The sequence below is a fragment of the Acomys minous genome (assembly GCF_964271855.1).
Source record: "Acomys minous genome assembly, chromosome: 6".
NCBI classification, from domain to species: Eukaryota; Metazoa; Chordata; class Mammalia; order Rodentia; family Muridae; genus Acomys; species Acomys minous.
Genome location: NC_140487.1, coordinates 115,241,700 through 115,262,159, shown reverse-complemented (window position 1 = coordinate 115,262,159; position 20,460 = coordinate 115,241,700).

Genomic DNA, 20,460 nt, shown 5'->3' with positions numbered 1-20,460 from the left:
CCCTCCACTGTGCACAGTCCTTGCCCATTCTTGGAAGTGGTTGCTGGGAGGTGATAGGTGGTCACACACAGATGGGCTTGTGGAAAATTCCTCAGCCAGAAGATGAGCCCTGCTCTCAGCAGCTAAATCAGGTCAGATTTGTAATGGCATCAACCAATGGGATGAAGGATTTCCAGCCCTCAGGGATGTCCTGCCAGCTGCTGACCAGAAGAAAGGGGAAATACCTACCCAGTACATTGAGTATGCCCATCTTTGAGTCCACTGTTTGACCATGCCCACCTCCCCTCCCTGTGCCTGACCAACCATGAACCTTGCATGAAGTAACAACTATTTAAGGGCAGTTGGAGTCCAGAATATCCAAGACTGGCCTTGAACAAGCAACTGCAGCAATTTTTGAGAGGTAAATGCCCAGGAACTCCTGCCCTTTGGGTGCACGTGTATGCAATTATTGGACAATTGAGTTCTTTCCATAATGGTGCTGGAAGGTTGGAAACCCAGAATATATGGTCATGCTTCTGCTGTCTTGCAGGTGGGTCACAGACCCTTCAGTCTCCATTTGCTCCAGGTGTGGCTGCAGAGAGCTGATAGGCTCCCTGCAGTGCCTGCTTTATCTGGGACCTCTTTCCCCTCTATCCCCTCACTAGAGTGGACTGCTGCCCTACCATCCTTGCATCCAGGCACCTGACTCAGGCACACAGTGCTGCCACTTTGTAACTAACTCTGCTGCTTCCTGAGGCAGGATCCACCCTGTCCCTCAGAGTCCTTTAAGGATGATGGCTCATTATTTCTGAGTGTAGGATCCTTCTTTCCCTCCCTGCCCCCTCTCTCCTGTGTGTGTGTGTGTGTGTGTGTGTGTGTGTGTGTGTGTCCCTCCCTCCCTCTCTCTCTTCAGGTCCTAGCTGCACTATGGTCTGTCTGCCTATGGCATTAATAACTCTACTAATAAAACTCCCTCCTGAAGGATAACTTCGCTCTACTTTTTTTTAAAGAAGGGAGGGGCAAAATCTTACTCTGTAGACCAGGGTGGCCTAGAACTTACAAGGTAGACCAGGTTGGCCATGATTCTCCTGCCTCAGCCTCCTGACAGGTAGAAGTACAGACAGGAGCCACTAATACCTGGAATTCTATTTTCTCTGACCAACAGATTTAAGGCAGCTTATGTATTAAATACTTGGCTTTGGCTGGGTGTGGTGCTGTACACTTTTCATCATAGCACTTAGGAAGCAGAGGCAGACACATGAGAACTGTCTCAACCCAACAAACAAACAAAACGAGTTTAAACAGTATAATAGGGGACTTCTTTACAAATAAAAATGTGTTCTGTAGTGAGCTGCTTTAACTGAGAAGGAATATGTGCTTTTCTGGTCCCTTTTTCATTTACCACTTCCCAAAAGAGTTGAAATTCCCTGACCTAAGAACTGGGGAGACAAAGATGGCTGCAGTTCTCAGACCTCAACGGACAAGTTACTGAGGGCAGTGGACAACAGTTAACATGCACATGAAACACATGAAACCTGCCAGAAAACACATGTCTGCTTTCCAGAGGTGGACCAGAGCATTCAATTCTGCCAGACTCTCAAACGTTGGATCTGCTACAGGGTTGTCAAACACCTGAGCACAGACCGCAGACCACTGCCCTTTGCTTTGAAAAATAAGCCTAATTGGTAATTGCTCTGTGGTTTAAACTTCCACAGTTGAGACAAATTTCTTGCTTTCCTCTCCACACAGGGGCCAAATATCATTATTATTTAAAATGATTAGTGGATTTTTATTTATGCCATATATTCGAAAGTGGTAAAACATAGCCTGCAGGTTTTCTTGAGAAAAACTCTTTGGCCTCCCACAGCTTTGAATTGTCCCACTATTTTTGGCTTGTGTAACCTCAAAAACAAACAAACAAACAAACAAACAAACAACAACAACAACAGCTACAGGGAGTGGAGGATGAGAGAAAAGACAAAACCAAAACAGTATATTCACCCCTCAGATCATTTCTCCTATGCTGCCATCTACTGGACTCTGGACATTCCTGCAGCTGGGGTGAGGGGTGTAAATCATCGTCCATGTGCCCCTGAGACTCTCCAAAGACACAAAATCTACAGTGTCTCCTTCCAACAATCTCTAGTGCCTGGAGTCTAGACTGGGGGCAAAACCAATGGCTGAGGGATATCTTCAACTAAAGGCTTGATTGGGCCTCTTCAGATGCCAGCCAGAAAAAAGGACCAAAGCTTAGACCCTAGCTTATCAACCTATGTGTTGTGGCCCTTTCAGGGTTTGAATGACCTTTTAATAAGCATCACATATCAGATAGCCTGCATATCAGATGTTTATATTACTATTCATACTAGTAGAAATATTACCGTTATGAAGTAGCAATGAAAATAGTTTTATGGTTGGGAGTGCCAACAGGACATAAGGAACTGGATTTAAGAGTCTCAGCTTTAGGAAGTGTGAGAACCTCTGAAGAGTTCTTTACAAACTGTCAGCAGAGAACTTTGCAGTAGATCCAGAGATAAAGGAATGCTGATAGATTTGGAGTTAAGACAGTTTTGATAATCAGTTTGCATTGGCTACAGATGAAAGACCTGGCTTGGCTTCCAAGCCCCTTAAACCCAGGATGTTGAAGCTTGCAGGCTGCCAGTCTGAGACAAGCCTGGCATACAGAGAGAGCTCTCCTTTCAAAGGGGAATTAGAAGAAATGAAAGGAAGGAGGAAGGGATAATGGCAAGGGGAAAGCCTTTGGATGGAAGTGTTGGGTCAGGAGCTATGTTCCCACAGATGGATCCACACCTCAGCAGCTGATACAGCCTGGAGGAGCTGTCAGGTGGCCCCTCTGTGACCTTCCACCATGGGATAAACTTCTCCTATCACCCAGAAGCAGAGATGGCCTGGTTACAGGCTGTATTCTGTGTTAACTACATGGCATAGGATCTTCCTCTGCTCTCTGACACCATAAGCAGGAAACCTCATTCTGTCTTTTGCAACCAGACGCTCTCTCCAGAACTCCTGCCATGCTGTCTGTAGCATTAAATAGCTTCTAATAAATCTGCTGCTGGAATGAGCAGTGTGGGACTGGTGACATGGCTCATGGGTAAAGGTACTTTCCACTAAGCCTGACTACCTGAGGTAGAGCCCAGGGACTCCCAGATAGGAAAATTGACTCCTACAGATTGTCCCCTGAGCTACACATGTATAAACAAAAATAATTTAAATGTTTTTATGTGTCAGTCTGACTCAGTGTCCCTCTTAAACCTGAGGCCTTCCAGAGTGACCCAGATGGAAAAGCAACTGTTGTTTGTGGGTCTGCAGGAGTTGAGAGTTTGGAGCTCATAAGTAGACAGGATTCACTGGTTCTTGAGGTCAGCCATGATAGGACTGAAGTCAAAATTGTCAACATGCACTCAGAAGCAGGAAACTTCAGGTTTTCTCTGGGCAGTTCACTAGCAAACTTCCCTCCCTTCCTTCCCTCTCTCCTCTGGCCTTTAGATTCACTTTCAAGATGCCTTAGAGTGTTTTCTGTAGTCAATATGGAAATAACAGGCTGTTTTTTGTTTTGTTTTTATTTTTTCAAGACACAATTTCTCTGTGTAGCCCTTGCTGTCCTGGACTTGCTTTGTATACCAGGCTTGCCTGGAACTCAGAGATCTGCTTGCCTCTTCCTCCCAAGTGCTAGGATTATAGTTGTTTACCACCATACCAAGCAACAGATTGTTTTTATACTTAAATATTTCCTAAGTATTGTGAGTGTGAATTTGTGCATGCGTGTGTGTGTGTGTGTGTGTGTGTGTGTGTGTGTGTGTGTGTGTGTGTACAGTCGTGCATGTAGATTAGAGGACAGCCATGGGAATCAATTCTGTTCCTCTACCCTGTGGGTTCTGGGACTCGAACTCAGCTTGCCAAGAACTCTACCCAATCAACTACCTTGATAGCCCCACTGCTTCAAATTGTACTAATTTTGCATTTTACATAGACATTGATCCATCATTTTTCTGTTTACAAGACTGTAATTTTTATCTATGAGCTGACTGTTTTTCATTCTACTTCTTGTAAGGAGTTGTCTAGAGGCAATATTTTCAATCCTATGATATTTTTAGAACCTTCTTCATTCAAAGGAAAATTAAATTTCATTGTTCCTAAGCTATGGGTCTCCCCCACACACACCTCCAAAAGTGGTACTCTTGTGTGAGTAGACTGGTCCTTCTGGAATGTTACATATTGCGGGTGACAGAATGCCTGAGCCAACTTTCTCATTGGATCCAACTGGTTTCAGTTATTTGATTTTATTGACTATTTTTGGGTCACATATTAGGTCAGGGCTAGTGGATATTCAGGTCACACTCAGCCACAGTGGCCTTTTTCTTTCCTTACTTGCTGCACAGAGATGACAGGATTCATATTGAGAGCCTCCTGTAAACTCATAAATCTCTGTTCCCCAGAGGAAGCTCTTCCCATTCTATATATCCAAGTCCCTAAGCAATCAGGAGGCATAAGTGGGGTATGTGATGGATATACATTAATTAAAGTGCAGTGTGATGGTCATAAGGTAATAAAGGAGTCCTTTGTGAAGGACACATAGGAAGGAGAGGAGAGGGGAGGAGAGGAGAGGAGAGGAGAGGAGAGGGGAGAGAGAGAGAGAGAGAGAGAGAGAGAGAGAGAGAGAGAGAGAGAGAGAGAGAGAGAGAGAAGGAAGTGGGTTGAGGCTATCAGGCATCAAAGCCCACCCTCAGTGACATACTTCCTCCAGATAGGCAACCTTCACAAAACACCACTAATTGGGGGCCAAGTGCTCAAAAACACGAGCCTATGGTGGCCACTCCTCACTCAAGCCACCACAGAGTATTTTATTGGAGAATAGTCACTTGACATTGGGCAGCTGCCCAGTGTCTTTGTATTAATTTCACATTTTTGAGACAGACTACCTGGCATGCACTGCTTGAAGGAGGAAAGACTTATATTGACTCAGGGTTTTGGAGCATTTCAATCCCTCAAGGAAATCTCAAATCATAATGAAAGGAGTGTAAGGTGAAGGCTCTTCACACCACACATCTCTTTCTTATGTTTCCTTGAATAAGCTGTAATCTTGGGGGTTTGAGGTGATTTGATGCCTTAACTGAAAGCTGTTAGATGATTCCCTGGTACCCTCACTGCGTTAAGAAAAATAGCAAACACACAGCTACTTTGAACTCTCCACTGATTCCTTGAAGAATCTACACAGCAAATGCATCTGTTTGTTGCCAAAGCATAACTCAGAGACACAATACTCTTTTGACCCTCTGCAAGCACTCACATGCACATGTGCACATACAAAGACACAGATACATGCATTTATACAGAAAGAAATAAAATAAATCTTAAAATAAAAAATATATGCTGCAGAACATGTTACTTATTTTCTCTGAGCCTGGGTTCTGCTCTCAGATGAGAAAGCCTTAATAACGTTGTGAGAAATGCCTCTCACCCTCCTTCTCCCTGGGATGGGGTGCCATCAGGAAACAGAGCCTGATAATTGATTCATAGAAGACAAGCTTCTGTGGCCTTCCTCCTTTTCCTCCTCCTGCTGGGGCTTGATGAGGAAAGAAGGTGCAAACAAAGAATGTCATTTGTGCTAAAAGAGGATGCCAGCAGCTACATGAAGGGGATTTTAAAACTGTAAGTGCTCCATGCTGAGAGGAGCAGATAGGAACATCCCTCCTGATATAGCTGGCTTCCTGAGTGGGATTTTTAAAAAGTGAGGAGTGCATGTGGTTTCTGGCTACCACCACAGGGGCAGTGGAAAGGCTGAGAGAAGGTGTGCATGAGAGAACTTGGGAGGTCTAAATGGACATCCACCATGCTAAAATAGAAAAAGACTTCAAGAAATAGGCCAGGAGCTCTCTAACACAGTGACCAGCCTGTAAGCAGGAGGCCAAGGTTGGTCCCTCAGTCAGCTGGGGTGCCTTTTCTGTGGAGGACTGAAACAGTGTGTGGTGAAGATTTCAAGATAGATGCTTTAACCAGCAGGAGCTGAGCCTCTGCCATATGGCTGAACTGATGAAGATGAAGACTTCAAGCAGGAAGGTTTATTAAACAGAATGTGGCAGAGCTGGTGAGAGGACTGGTATGGAGACAAAGCTCCCATCCTCAGGGGCTTGTGGCTCTAAGCTACTCACATGAAGACTAAAAGCAAGTACAGTTTCTCAGGCACCCCTGGGATCATGAGAGATGTGAACAAGGGACAAGGATAGAGAGAAACCTGATTTCTTTAGTGTCAAAGGCCCTGGAGGAAAGTTTACAAGAATGGAGGTCGAAATACTCTGAAGTCCAACTGGTACCCAAGATGTCCATGACCTGATCCCTGGAACTTGTAAATATAGCCTCAGAGGGAACTAGGCAGGAGTGAGAAAATTAAGGAAGGTACAATAGATTAGCCAGGATTAGCAAGGCAGTTCCTAGATGGAATCACAACATGTCTATTATTATAGGATGGAGGCAAAAGGAGTCTTGCCACTGGAAGAAAGCCACTAAAGCAAGATGCCACACCTCTAATTCTGTAGCTGGAGGATGCTACAGAGGTGAGGACATGGCTTTTACCACAGAACATCTCGAGGATGGGGGCTGGCCTACACCTTGTTTTGTACATTAAAAGAGAAAATCATTTTGGAGTCAGACTTTTATTATTGTGAGATAATTAATGGGTGCTTTTTTTTAACCCATCAATCTCTAGTAATTTGTTAATATGTCACAGGAAATGAAGACAGACAGACACTTTGGTGGTTGTGGAGGGTCAAAAGTCCAGGAAGACAAGGGTGTGTCTGTATTTGATTGACAGTGATGCTGGAGGAGGTCCTGGGTAGAAATGCTGCCAAGGGAGAAGAAGCTGGTTTCTGGCCTAGTAGTGAAGGAACATGAGGGATGAATGGATGGGCAGTGGCTGGGGAGGCAAACTGAGATCCTTAGGACTAGGAGTGTCTTTATATGGTCAAAAGAGCCTAAGAGAGGCATGGTTCCAGAAACCTAAGTGCTTGATAGTTAATTATAGTGAAGAAGAGGAGGAAGAGGAAGAGCAAGAAGAGGAAGAAAGCAGTTGAGGGTCATGAGAGTTGACTGATAGTTAAAACCACGTAACACCAAACCTGATACCTGAGTTCAATCCCAGCACCCACGTGGTACAAGGAAAGAAGTGAGTCCTGAAAGTTATCCTCTGAGCTCTATATGCTTGCTACGCTATGTACATGTGTGTGCATGCACAAATCTCACACTAAATAAATAAATAGATAAATAATTGTTAGCCATTTAGTTTTGTTTTGTTTTATTTTTGAAACAAGGACTTGGTATGTAGCTAGACCATCTTAGAACTCATTAAATAGATCAGATTGACCTGGAGCTAGAGACTAAATTAGTGTAACCTTTTAAAAAGGAAACCCAGGGGTGGATATCACTTCATGGCCCAAGTGTGCCTTTTTTCTCTGGTGTGTGGGTGAGAGTATAGGAGGAGGGGAGTCCTCTGAGGGCCTTGAGGACTTGGCTGGCCTAGGGAAGGATAGTGAGGAGGTTTAGGCAGGTGGTGCTGAAGGAGATGATGAAGGTGAAAAATATTAGTTCACGAGCTGCAATTTTACACTTCCATTGTCAGTTAGTGGAAACATCTGTAAGAAATATACCCAATGTAGAGTGTTTGCTCTGTAGCCTCAGCTGACAAACTCATTACACTGCCTTGGCTGACCTCAAACTCAGAGAGATCCACCTGCCTATACCTGTCAAGTGCTGTGATTAAAGGAGTGCACCACTGCTACAGCCTATGTTGTTGTGTTTTTTTCTTTTTTTCCCACCAGCAATTTTTGAGAAAGCCCACTTGTTTCCCCTATTCAGATGAAGGAAAGCCTTAAGAGTGAGCTGAGCAGAGGCATCAAGTCTCATGTGTTTGTGCCTCCATCCGATCTGGGGTGGCTCTCAAAGATATGCCACAGTATTTATTTTACTATTTTACAATTTTGGATAGACCAAGAGCCTTAGAAACTGGTTACTGTTTGTGCTTCAAGAGATTTAAAAAACTGAATTTTAACTTTTAATGTTTCACACTCTGCTGGCATCTCCTGTAACACACAGAGACAGGCTATTATGGAACGAGCTCAACAGACCTTTTAGAGCACAGATATCTACATTATGCACACCCATCTCCTCATTAGATTATAATATTTTGCTTACACATCTGTCAAAATAAAAAGCTCCTATAACCAGACAATAAAAGGAATTGGATGTATCATTATGGGAGAAGCTTTCTTTGCATATTTCCACAGTACACCGATGGTAGACATAAACATGTTTTTGTTTTGATCCCAAGTGTGGGATAGGAAACAGACCTGTATAACAGTGTGCAGTGTTGTTCCACTGAAAACAGACTTGCAAGAGAACAAGTGATGTTTGTCAACTAGAAGAGGAACTACCTATTCCAGAAACAGGGTCTTTGCCAACTGATGAACATATTAGTGTGGATTCTGAGAGGGTATATATGAAAGGATTCTGGAGAGAACTGTTCCAGCCAATGCTTCAAGTTTTTGGGTTCCAGCTACTGCTCTGGGTTCAGGCTGATGCTTCAGGTTCCAGTCACACAAAGACCAAAACAAGGAAGAGAATTTCAGGCCAATCTCCCTTATGAACATAGATGCAAAAATACTCAATAAAATTCTGGCAAACAAAATCAAAGATCACATAAAATATCTCATCCATCATGACCAAATAGGTTTCATACCAGTCATGTAGGGGTGGTTCAATACATGGAAATCCATCAGTGTAATCAACTATATAAACAAACTGAAGGGAAAAACCCACAAGATCATGTCTTTACATGCTGAAAATGCATTTGACAAACTCAAACATCCTTTCACGTTAAAAGTCTTAGAGAGATTGGGGATACAAAGAACATGCCTAAACAGACCTGAAAAATAATAAAGTCAATATACAGTAATCCTATAGACAACATCAAACTAAATAGAGAGAAACTTAAATCAATGCCACTGAAATCAGGGACATGACAAGGTTGTCCACTGTCTCCATTTCTCTTTAATATAATACTCTAAGTCCTACTAGAACAATAAGACAGATAAAGGAGATCTAGGGGATACAAATAGGAAAGGATGGGGCGTCGACCAGTAGGCACCATAGCTGATCTTCTCCGAGGAGACCAGGGACTTGAATGGAACCACAGACTGCTGGATTTTGAGAACTGTAGGTGAGTGGGGCCCCAAACTCCGCAGACCACCAGGGGGTCCAACCCCGGTACAAGCAACAGCCCCGAGTGCTAAACGCACTCCCCAAACTCTGAAACGGAATCCACAATCAAGCTGTAGCCAGCACATAAAACCCAAATTCGCCATTTGGGGAGGAGATTTTCCGGAGCCCCAAGCCTGAGGAGTCTCAGCGAATAGGGTGAAACTACCATTGAACCTCTACATCCACACCACGCCAAACTGCAGAGGGCACCTGCCTAACCTGGGTGGAAACACAGGTGGTGAGTCTCACCAAAACCAACTAGAACTGGCGTATAGCTCACGGACCGCATCCGTGTCCTGCGCTCAAGCTGAAGCCAGACACAAAGGATTGACCCTGCAAACTGGGGCAGTTAGAAACTGGCGTGGTCTGCTCCCACAGCCCAGTGGGTCCGCCCACGTTATAGGGAGCCGCGGGTCACACTTGCAGGGACTAACTACTGCCCTAAAGGGAACTGGCAGTATTCTGGCAGGAGATTCCCGCCAGCGGTCTGAACCGCCATTGGCACCAGCTGCGTGGCCCGGCTGCCGGCACTCCCCAAACAACTGAACTAACTGGGTCCATCTCTGTGGGCCCGAGACAGATCCACCCAGGTTATCGGGAGCTGTGGGTCTTGCTGGCAGGTAATAACTGCTGCCCTAAGGTGACACACTCTGCCTTTCTCTGGCAGAAAGGGAAAATACAGGAGATTTGTCGCCAGCCGCGGGGACGAGCTGCTGGCTCTGACTGGGCACTCCCCGAACAACAGAGCTAGCAGGGGTCATTCTTGCGCGCCCTCGTCAGGACTGCCCACGTTATCCGGAGATGTGGGTCTTGCTGGCAGAGAATAACTGCTGCCTTAAAGCGTCTGGGAGCAGTCTGAGCTGCCTTTCTCCCCAGCTGCGGGGACACGCTGCTGGCTCTGATTGGGCACTCCCCAAACAATGGAACCTAGCTGGGTCCCACGATATAGGGAGCTGTGGCTCATGCGTGCAGGGTATAACTGCTAATTTATAGCAAGCTGGGAGTGTCCTGGCATACAGGGGCGTGGAAACTGCTACCTCCTCAGAAACTGCCATACGGTTTCAGGCCCACTAGGCACAGATCCTGTAATCTCCAACAGGCAGATCCTAGCTGTGTCAGCTCCTGCAGACCCAGCAAGAACTCCCAAATTCATGGGAAAGGCTGGACGCTCCTACAGAGTGTAGAGGCAGAGCTAAAACACAGCTACAACCCAGAAGATCTGATCCACCTGGGGTCTTGGCTACAAAGCAACAGGAAAGGCAGACAGCTGGGATCAACCTACACAACCAGAGAGCTTGTGTGCTGACCTTACTCTAGATTCCAATACTGCTGACTTGAGATACAGCAGTAAGGGGAAAAGGCCCAAATAGAAACCTACTTTGCATGACTCAGCCTGGAGCCTAAGGTGCTGAGAAAAATCTCCAGGATTAGAATCTGAATCACCAGCCTGGTCCAGGGAAGTACTCCCTGTTCCCCACAGGTAAGGGCACCCTACCTATAATCAGACATCAACTATCCACTCCCAAACAGGGAAGGTCACTACAAACCACCTCCCAACATTAGAGTCACCAAAATGACAAGGGGACAATGAAAGAATGCTAACAAAAACCAAAACAGGATGGCAACTCCAGATCCCAGCAATCCTAATGAAAACAACCTGGAGAACCCAACAACAATGGATATTCATGAAAACCACCTCAAATCCTTAGTAAGTAAGATGATAATGGAAGAAACAAATAAAATCTGTAAACAAATGCAGGAGGAAGCAAACAAGAGGGCTGATGACTTAAAAGAGTCATATAAAGAGGCATTTGAAGAATTCCAGAAAAACACAAATAACCAGATGAAGGAAATTATTAAAACAGTTCAAGACCTGAAGATAAAAATGGAAGCTATCATAAAAGAACACACGGAAGAAAAACGCGATTGAGAAGCATCAGAAAAGAAAGCAAACATCTCAGAGGTGACCTTATCTAACAGATTGCAAGAAATGGAAGAAAGAATATCAGGACTTGAAGATACAATCGCACAATTGGAAACAACCATCCAGGATAATGCTAAATCTGAAAAGTTCCTGACACAAAGCGTTCATGAAATAAAAGACAACATGAAAAGACGAAACTTGAGAATAATAGGGATAGAGGAAAGAGAAGGCAACCAACTCCACAGCCCAGAAAATATCTTTAATCGAATAATAGAAGAAAATTTCCCCAATTTGAAGAAGGAGATGCATATGAGCATACAAGAGGCCTACAGAACACCAAATAGAATAGACCCAAAAAGAAAATCTTCCTGCCACATAATAATAACAACACAAAATATACAGAACAAGGAAAAATATTAAAAGCGGCAAGAGAAAAAGGACGAGTAACATATGAAGGCAAACCTATCAGAATTACTCCTGACTTCTCAGCAGAGACCATGAAAGCCAGAAGGGCCTGGACAGAGGTTCTGCAAACCCTAAGAGAACACAGATACCAGGCAAGACTACTATATCCAGCAAAATTATCAATAACCATTGGAGGTGAAGACAAGATATTCCATGACAAAAACAAATTCACACAGTACCTAGCAATAAATCCGGCTTTACAGAAGTTACTAGAAGGAAAACTCCACCCCAACTGGTCAAACTACAACCAAAAATACATAAGAAATAAATAACTACACCATTGCAAAATCACAACTTCACAAAAACTCGATTGTTACAAATACCAAAAATGAAGGGACTTACCAATCACTGGTCATTAATATCTCTCAACGTCAATGGTCTCAACTCTCCAATAAAAAGACACAGACTAACAGAGTGGATGCATAAACATGACCCAACATTCTTTTGCATTCAAGAAACACATCTCAACCACAAGGACAGACATTGCCTCAGAGTAAAAGGTTGGGGAAAATATTCCAAGCAAATGGTCACAAGAAACAAGCTGGGGTAGCTATTCTAATATCTAATAAAATAGACTTTCAACCAAAATTAGTCAAAAGAGACAAGGATGGACACTTCATACTTGTCAAAGGTAAAGTCAACCAGGAAGACATCACGATTTTGAACATCTATGCTTCGAATACAAGGGCTCCCACATTTGTAAAAGAGTTATTAACAAAGCTTGCCCCATTCATCGATACCCACACATTAATAGTGGGAGACTTCAACACCCCACTTTCACTCAAGGATAGGACTTTGATTTCAAAACTAAGCCGGGAAATAACCTCATTAACCAATGTCATGAATCAAATGGATCTAACCAATACCTACAGAACTTTCCACCCAAACGCAAAGGAGTATACCTTTTTCTCAGCACCTCATGGAACGTTCTCTAAAATTGATCACATAGTTGGTCACGAAGCAAACCTCAACAGATACAAGAAGATTGAAATATTACCTTGTATCTTATGAGATCACCATGGTCTAAGGCTGGACTTCAACAACAATAGAAATAACAAAAAGCATACCAACACGTGGAAACTAAACAACTTCCTACTTAATGACACATGGGTCATGGAAGAAATAAGGGAAGAAATAAAAGACTTCCTGAAATTCAATGAAAATGATGGAACAACATACCCAAATTTGTGGGACACATTGAAAGCAGTGCTAAGAGGAAAATTCATAGCACTAAGCGCCTTTAAAAAGAAAATGGAATCATCCCACATAAACAACTTAACAACACATCTGGAAGCCCTAGAAAAAAGGAAGCAGAAACACACAAGAGGAGTAGATGCCTGGAAATAATCAAACTCAGGGCTGAAATCAATAAATTAGAAACAAAGAGAACAATCCAAAGAATCAACAAAACCAAGAGCTGGTTCTTTGAGAAAATTAACAAGATAGACAAACCGTTAGCCAATCTAACTAAAAGACAAAGAAACGCTACCCAAATTAACAAAATCAGAAATGAAAAGGGAGACATAACAACAGACACTGAAGAAATACAAAGAATCGTAAGAACCTACTTCAAAGACATTTATGCCACAAAATTTGAAAACTTAAGGGAACTGGACAAATTTCTCGACCGATTCCATTTACCAAAATTGAACCAAGACCAGATAAACAAATTAAATAGCCCTATTTCGCCTATAGAAATAGAAGCAACCATTGATAGTCTTCCAACCAAAAAAAGTCCAGGGCCAGATGGTTTCAGTGCAGAATTCTACCAGTCCTTCAAAGAGGAGCTAATACCAACACTATTCAAGCTATTCCGAAAGATAGAAATGGACGGAATATTACCAAACTCCTTCTATGAGGCCACAGTCACATTGATACCCACAAAGACCCAACAAAAAAAGAGAATTTCAGACCAATTTCTCTTATGAACATTGATGCAAAAATACTCAACAAAATACTCGCAAAGCGAATACAACAGCATATCAAAGACATCATTCACCATGACCAAGTAGGCTTCATTCCAGGAATGCAGGGATGGTTTAACATACAGAAATCCATCAATGTAATCCACCATATAAACAAACTGAAAGAGAAAAACCACATGATCATCTCTTTAGATGCAGAAAAAGCATTTGACAAAATCCAACACCTATTTATGTTTAAAGTTCTGGAGAGATCGGGAATACAAGGCACTTTTCTAAACACAATAAAGGCTATATACAGCAAACCAATAGCCAACATTAAATTAAATGGAGAGATACTCAAGGAAATCCCTCTAAAATCGGGGACCAGACAAGGCTGCCCACTTTCCCCATATCTCTTTAATATAGTTCTTGAAGTTCTAGCCAGAGCAATAAGACATCAAAAGGAGATCAAGGGGATCCAAATGGGAAAGGAAGAAGTAAAATTATCCCTATTTGCAGATGATATGATAGTGTATATAAGTGACCCCCAAAATTCCACCAGAGAACTCCTACAGCTGATAAACACCTTCAGCAAACTGGCAGGATACAAAATAAACTCAAAAAAGTCAGTAGCTTTCCTATATACAAATGACAAACAGGCAGAGGAAGAAATTAGAAAAATTACTCCCTTCACGATAGCCACAAGCAATATAAAATATCTAGGAATAACCCTAACCAAGCAAGTGAAGGATTTGAAAAAAACTTTAAACCTCTGAAGAAAGAGATTGAAAATGACATCAGAAGATGGCGGGATCTACCTTGTTCGTGGATCAGAATAATCAACATAGTAAAAATGGCCATCTTACCAAAAGCAATTTACAGATTCAATGCAATCCCTATCAGAATACCTACAAAATATTTTGAAGATATTGAAAGAACAATTCTCAACTTCATATGGAGAAACAAAAAGCCCAGAATAGCAAAAACAATCCTATACAATAAAAGATCCTCTGGAGGAATCTCCATACCTGATCTCAAGTTGTACTATAAAGCAATAGTAATTAAAACAGCATGGTACTGGCACAGCAATAGGCTAGTGGATCAATGGAATCGAACTGAAGACCCAGAGATGAATCCACACACATTTGCTCACTTGATTTTCGACAAAGAAGCCAAATCCATTCAATGGAAAAACGACAGCATCTTCAACAAATGGTGCTGGTCTAACTGGATGTCTACATGTAGAAAAATGAAATTAGACCCCTATTTGTCACCATGCACAAAACTCAAGTCCAAGTGGATTAAAGACCTCAACCTAAAACCACAGACATTAACCCAGTTAGAGGAAAAAGTGGGGAAGAGTCTGGAACTCATAGGCACAGGAGACAACTTCCTGAACAGAACACCAACAGCCCAGGCCTTAACATCAACAATTAATAAATGGGACCTCATGAGGCTGAGAAGCTTCTGTAAGGCAGGTGACACTGTCAAGAGAACAAAGCGACAGCCTACAGACTGGGAAAAGATCTTCACCAACCCTCCATCTGACAAAGGTCTAATATCCAAAATATATAAAGAACTCAAGAAATTAAACACCAGAAAACCAAATAACCCAATAGAGAAATGGGGCGCAGAGCTAAACAGAGAATTCTCAACAGAGGAATATCAAATGGCTGAGAAACACTTAAAGAAATGCTCGACCTCCTTAGTCATTAGAGAAATGCAAATCAAAACAACACTGAGATTCCATCTTACACCCATCAGAATGGCTAAGATCAATAACTCAACTGACACCTCATGCTGGCGAGGGTGTGGAGAAAGAGGAACACTCCTGCATTGCTGGTGGGAATGCAAACTAGTACAACCACTTTGGAAAGCTATCTGGTGCTTTCTCAGAAAAATGGGAATAGGGCTTCCTCAAGACCCAGCTATTCCACTCCTTGGAACATACCCAGAGGATGCACTACCACACAACAGGGACATATGCTCAACCATGTTCATAGCTGCCTTATTCATAATAGCCAGAACTTGGAAACAACCTACGTGTCCCTCAATAGAAGAATGGATAAAGAAACTGTGGTACATTTACACTATGGAATACTACTCAGCTATTAAAAACAAGGAATTTCCAAAATTTGTGGACAAATGGATTAAACTAGAAATTGTCATAATGAGTGAGTTCACACAGAAGCAAAAAAAGCTAAATGGTATATATTCACTTATATCGAGACACTAATCCAAGGTGTACGTCCACATGAAAAACTGTACCTACCAGGATAGTGGGTAAGAGGGGAGGACATCCTTTTGAAACTTTAGGTGTGAGAAGCCTGGGAGAAAGAGGAAATAGAAGGATCCAGCGGGTCCTGGAAAACTACAGGCAAGTCTGGGCCCTGGGGTCCTCCACAAACTGTGGCAACAGCCAAGGAAAAAATAGGCAGTAAACCTCAAACCCCTACCCGGACTAGCCGATGGACATTCTCCGCTGTTGAGTGGAGAAGGAGATCTAACTTTCACACAAACTCTGGTGCCCCATATTTGAACATGTCCCTTGGATGGAGATGCCTGGTGGCACTCAGAGGAAAGATAATAGGTCACCAAGGAGAGACTTGATACCGTATGAGCATATTCAGGGGGAGGAGGTCCCCCTCAGACACAGACTTAGGGGAGGGGAGGGGAGTAGGGGGGAAGTGGGAGGAAGGGAGGAATGGGAGGATACATGGGATGGGCTAACAACTGAGATGTAATATGAATAAATTAATTAAAAAAACAAATAGGAAAGGATGAAGTTAAGTTTCACTATTTGAAGATGATATGATAGTATAAATCAATGACCCACAAAATTCTACCAAAGAGCACATAAAACTGACAAACTACTTCAGCAAAGGGGCAGGATACAAAATTACTACAAAAAGTCAGTAGCCCTCCTGTATAGAGATGACAAACAGACCAAGAAAGAAATTAGGGAAACCACTCCCTTCCCAATAGCCTCAAATAATATAAATTATCTTGGTGTAAATCTAACCAAGCAAGTGAAAGACTTATATGAAAAAAAAAGCTTCAAGACTCTGCAGAATAAAATGAAAACATTATCTGAAAATGGAAAGATCTCCCATACTCATGGATTGAGAGAATCAACATAATAAAAATCATACCCTACAAAAGCAATCTACAGATTCAATGCTATCAAAATACCTACACAAATTTTAAAGACCTTGAAAGATCAATTCTCAACTTCATATGGAAAAACAAAAAACCCAGGATAGCTAAAACAATCCTGTGCAATAAGAGATCTGCCAGAGGAATCTGCATCCCTGATCTCAAGTTTTATTATACAGCAATAGTAATAAAAATGACATGGTATAGAAATAGGCCAGTTAACCAATGGGATTGAATTGAACACCCAGTAATAAATCCACACACCTATGGTCATTTGATTTTTGACAGAGAAGTCAAAAACCATACAATGGAAAAAAGGCAGCATCTTCAAAAATGGTGCTGGTCTAACTGGATGTCTACTTGTAAAAAAAAATACAAATAGACCACCCTGTACAAAACTGAAGTCCAAGTGGATTAAAGACTTCAACATAAAGCCAGACACACTAAATCTGTTAGAAGGAAAAGTGGGAAAGAACTAAGAACTCTTTGGCACAGGAGACAACTTCCTGAACAGAACACCAATAGCCCAGGCTCTAATATCAACAATTAATAAATGGAACATCATGAAAACGAAAATCTTCTGTAAGGCAAAAGACACTGTCAAAAAACAAACAACAGTCCACTGATATGGAAAGGATATTTACCAACCCTAAATCTGACAAAAGGCTAATATCTAAAATATATAAAGAACTTAAGAAATTAAATTCCACCAAAGCAAATAATCCAATTAAAAGCAGGGTACAGAACTAAACAGAGAATTCTCAACAGAGGAATACCAAATGGCTGAGAAACAGTTAAAGAAATGCTCAACATCCTTAGTCATCAGAGAAATTAAAACCAAAATGACCTTGAGATTCCATCTTATACTTTTTTGAATGGTGAAGATCAATAACTTGAATGACAACACATGCTGGTGAGTATGTGGAGATAGGGAAACACCTTCATTGGTGATGGGTATGCAAACTTGTACAACCATTCTGGAAATGAATCTGGAATTTTCTCAGACAATTGGGAATAGTTCCACCCCAAGATCCAGCTATACCAATACTGAGCATATATCAGAAAGGTCATCATACATCAAGGACATTTTCTCACCTATGTTCATAGCAGTCTTATTCATAATAGCCAGAACCTGGAAACAACCTAGATGCCCTCAGTAGAAGAATGGATAAAGAAACTGTGGTACATCTACACAATGGAATACTACTCAGCTATGGAAAACAAGGTAATCTTGAAATTTGCAGGCAAATGGATAGAACTAGAAATGATATAAAATCTTAAGTGAGATAACCCAAACCCAAAAAGACATGCATGATATATACTTACTTATAAGTGGATTTTAGCCCAACATAGATGTCCTCTAGGAGACTCCACCCAGTGGGGGATAGGGACAGTCACTGAGACTCAAAGCTGGACACTGGGCAGAGTGCTGAGAGTGTAGGTAGGAGTGGGAGATTGGAAGGTCTGTCAAGGAGCAGGAGTTCCACAGGGAGACCACCAAGGCCTGTGGTGAAGGCACAGGGAGGTCTCCACAAACTTATGATCCAGTCAAGGACACAGATGCAAAGAACTAAGAACCCTTTTTCAGATGTAGCCAAAAAAACCCCTACAGATTCTCTGCTTGGGAGAATAGGGGAACTGCTGCTGAACCTCTGCCATGCACTCGGGGCCAACTACTTAGCCTCTGCCCCTTGGAAAGATGGCCTAGTCGGCACACAGTGGAAGGGAATGCAGACTACATTAATGATAGGCTGTTCCCAGAGGTCTAGAGGAGAGGAATAAGCAGAAAATGGAGGAAGGGTGACAATGGAGAGATTGGATAACAAATGTGAGGTGAAGTAAATAAACTGTAATAAATAAAATATATGCTTAAAAATATGAATGGAGGAGAGAGAGTTGCTGCAGAGACAGATACACCAACTGAGGACCATGAAAGGTGAGGATCTAGACACACAGCTCAATTGTAGTACATAGGAAGCACAGTCTCCTTGTGGATATGACCATATGGGGAGTCTGACTACCTCTGACAGGGACTTGGGCCTCCTAATACTGTTTATTTCCCCTCTCGCAGAGTGGCCTTGCCAGGATACAGAGGAGGAGGTTATATGTAGTACAGAGGACACTGGATAAGCTGATGTCAGACATTAGGGGAGGAGGCTCCCCATTCTAAGAACTAGGGGAGGGATGGAATGGGGATGAGGGAGAGGATGGGATCATGAGGTGATGAGAGAGGGGTGGGATTGGGAGGTAAGTGTTGAGGGAGGGGGCTGTAATCAGGATGTAAAGAAATCAAACTGCAGAATAAGTAAGTAATTTACATTGTTAATCCTACTGCATGTGAATAGCTCTGAGACTTGCTGAGATACAAATGTATATGCAAATGCAAGGCTTCATATTTGTCACAGATTCTCTGTGATTTATTACTAGAGGCCATTCTTAGTATGGCATGAAGGAAGATTTGCACATGTCTTACTACTGCTAATACAATGAGCAGAGAATCAGCCTTAATTGCTCTGTACATCTCACATACCTTATACAATTATGATGTTAGAACTGTGTAGTGCTCATGAGAAAATATGTTTTCAGAACAAAAGAACTGGACACTGATGCTGGATCAGACATGACAGGATTCATTCCTTTAGCATGCTGCATAATGACATCCTGCATCCTCCCTATTCCAGTCCCAGGCTGCTTAGTTGCTGTTACCCATCAGAATTGGACAGCTTCCATTACAGCCTCAGTTACCATTACCCATCAGAACTGGATGGCTTCCACAACAGCATTGAAGAAAGCTTCTGATCCCAATTGGTCCAAAAATTCAGACTGTCCCACGCAGGACTTCTATTATGCCTGGATTCTCTCAACTGTAGGCTCAATTTTCTTAGCAAATATATTTTCTTATGAATTTATTAAACAAGAGTACCTCAATTATAACCTGACTAACCTAAATAATAGGAAAAGGATATTAGAGAACACAATAACAAAACCATAAGGATATCAGTTCTGAGGAATGAGTCTCCTGGCATAATCAGCAGTATTTCTTCTGCTGGTACCTGGAGTAACAGAACCTAGAACCTCAGCAGGAGCCCAGAGCCCTGAAGCCTTCCCTCAAGTTGTTCTCTCTAGGAGTGTCTCAAAGTGGAGCAATGAACAGTCAAAACTATCCCAAGTCTCCAAATGCCCTGCCTCCTGTTTTTGGCTCACATTTGTATCTCCTCTCAGAATTTGTTCAAGGATTTTTTCAGCTGGTTAACAACCAATATCTTTCACACAGTGGTTTGAATTCTAAGGAGATAAACATCACCTGCTCTCTCACAAATCTTTTTCTCATCCCGCACTTGTGATCTAAACAAAAATCTCTCCTTTACTCAACATTTAGAAACTGGACCACAAATGGAATCCCTGGCTTGCTTAACCGTTTCACCATTTTTTAGGCCCCTTCTAATGTATTACTCACCACAAATCATCCTGAAGATACCATTAGATAACAATGTCCCATTTCCTCTAAGGGAAGTTGGGTAGGTTTCTTTTTGCTCTCTTTATTTAGATGCTTATTTTCATCGGGAGGTGGTTACACATTATTTTTGGTCTTATACAGAAATAACACTGGATTGGACTCAAGGATGCCTCTCTTTTCCTTTATCTTTCTTTCATTGGTAAGGAGATAGGAGCTGAAAAGAAAGAAAGGGGGATATAGAAATATAGAGGGAGGATAGAACAAAAGGTAAAAAATTGAATCTACTCCTTAACTCAAGGTCTTGT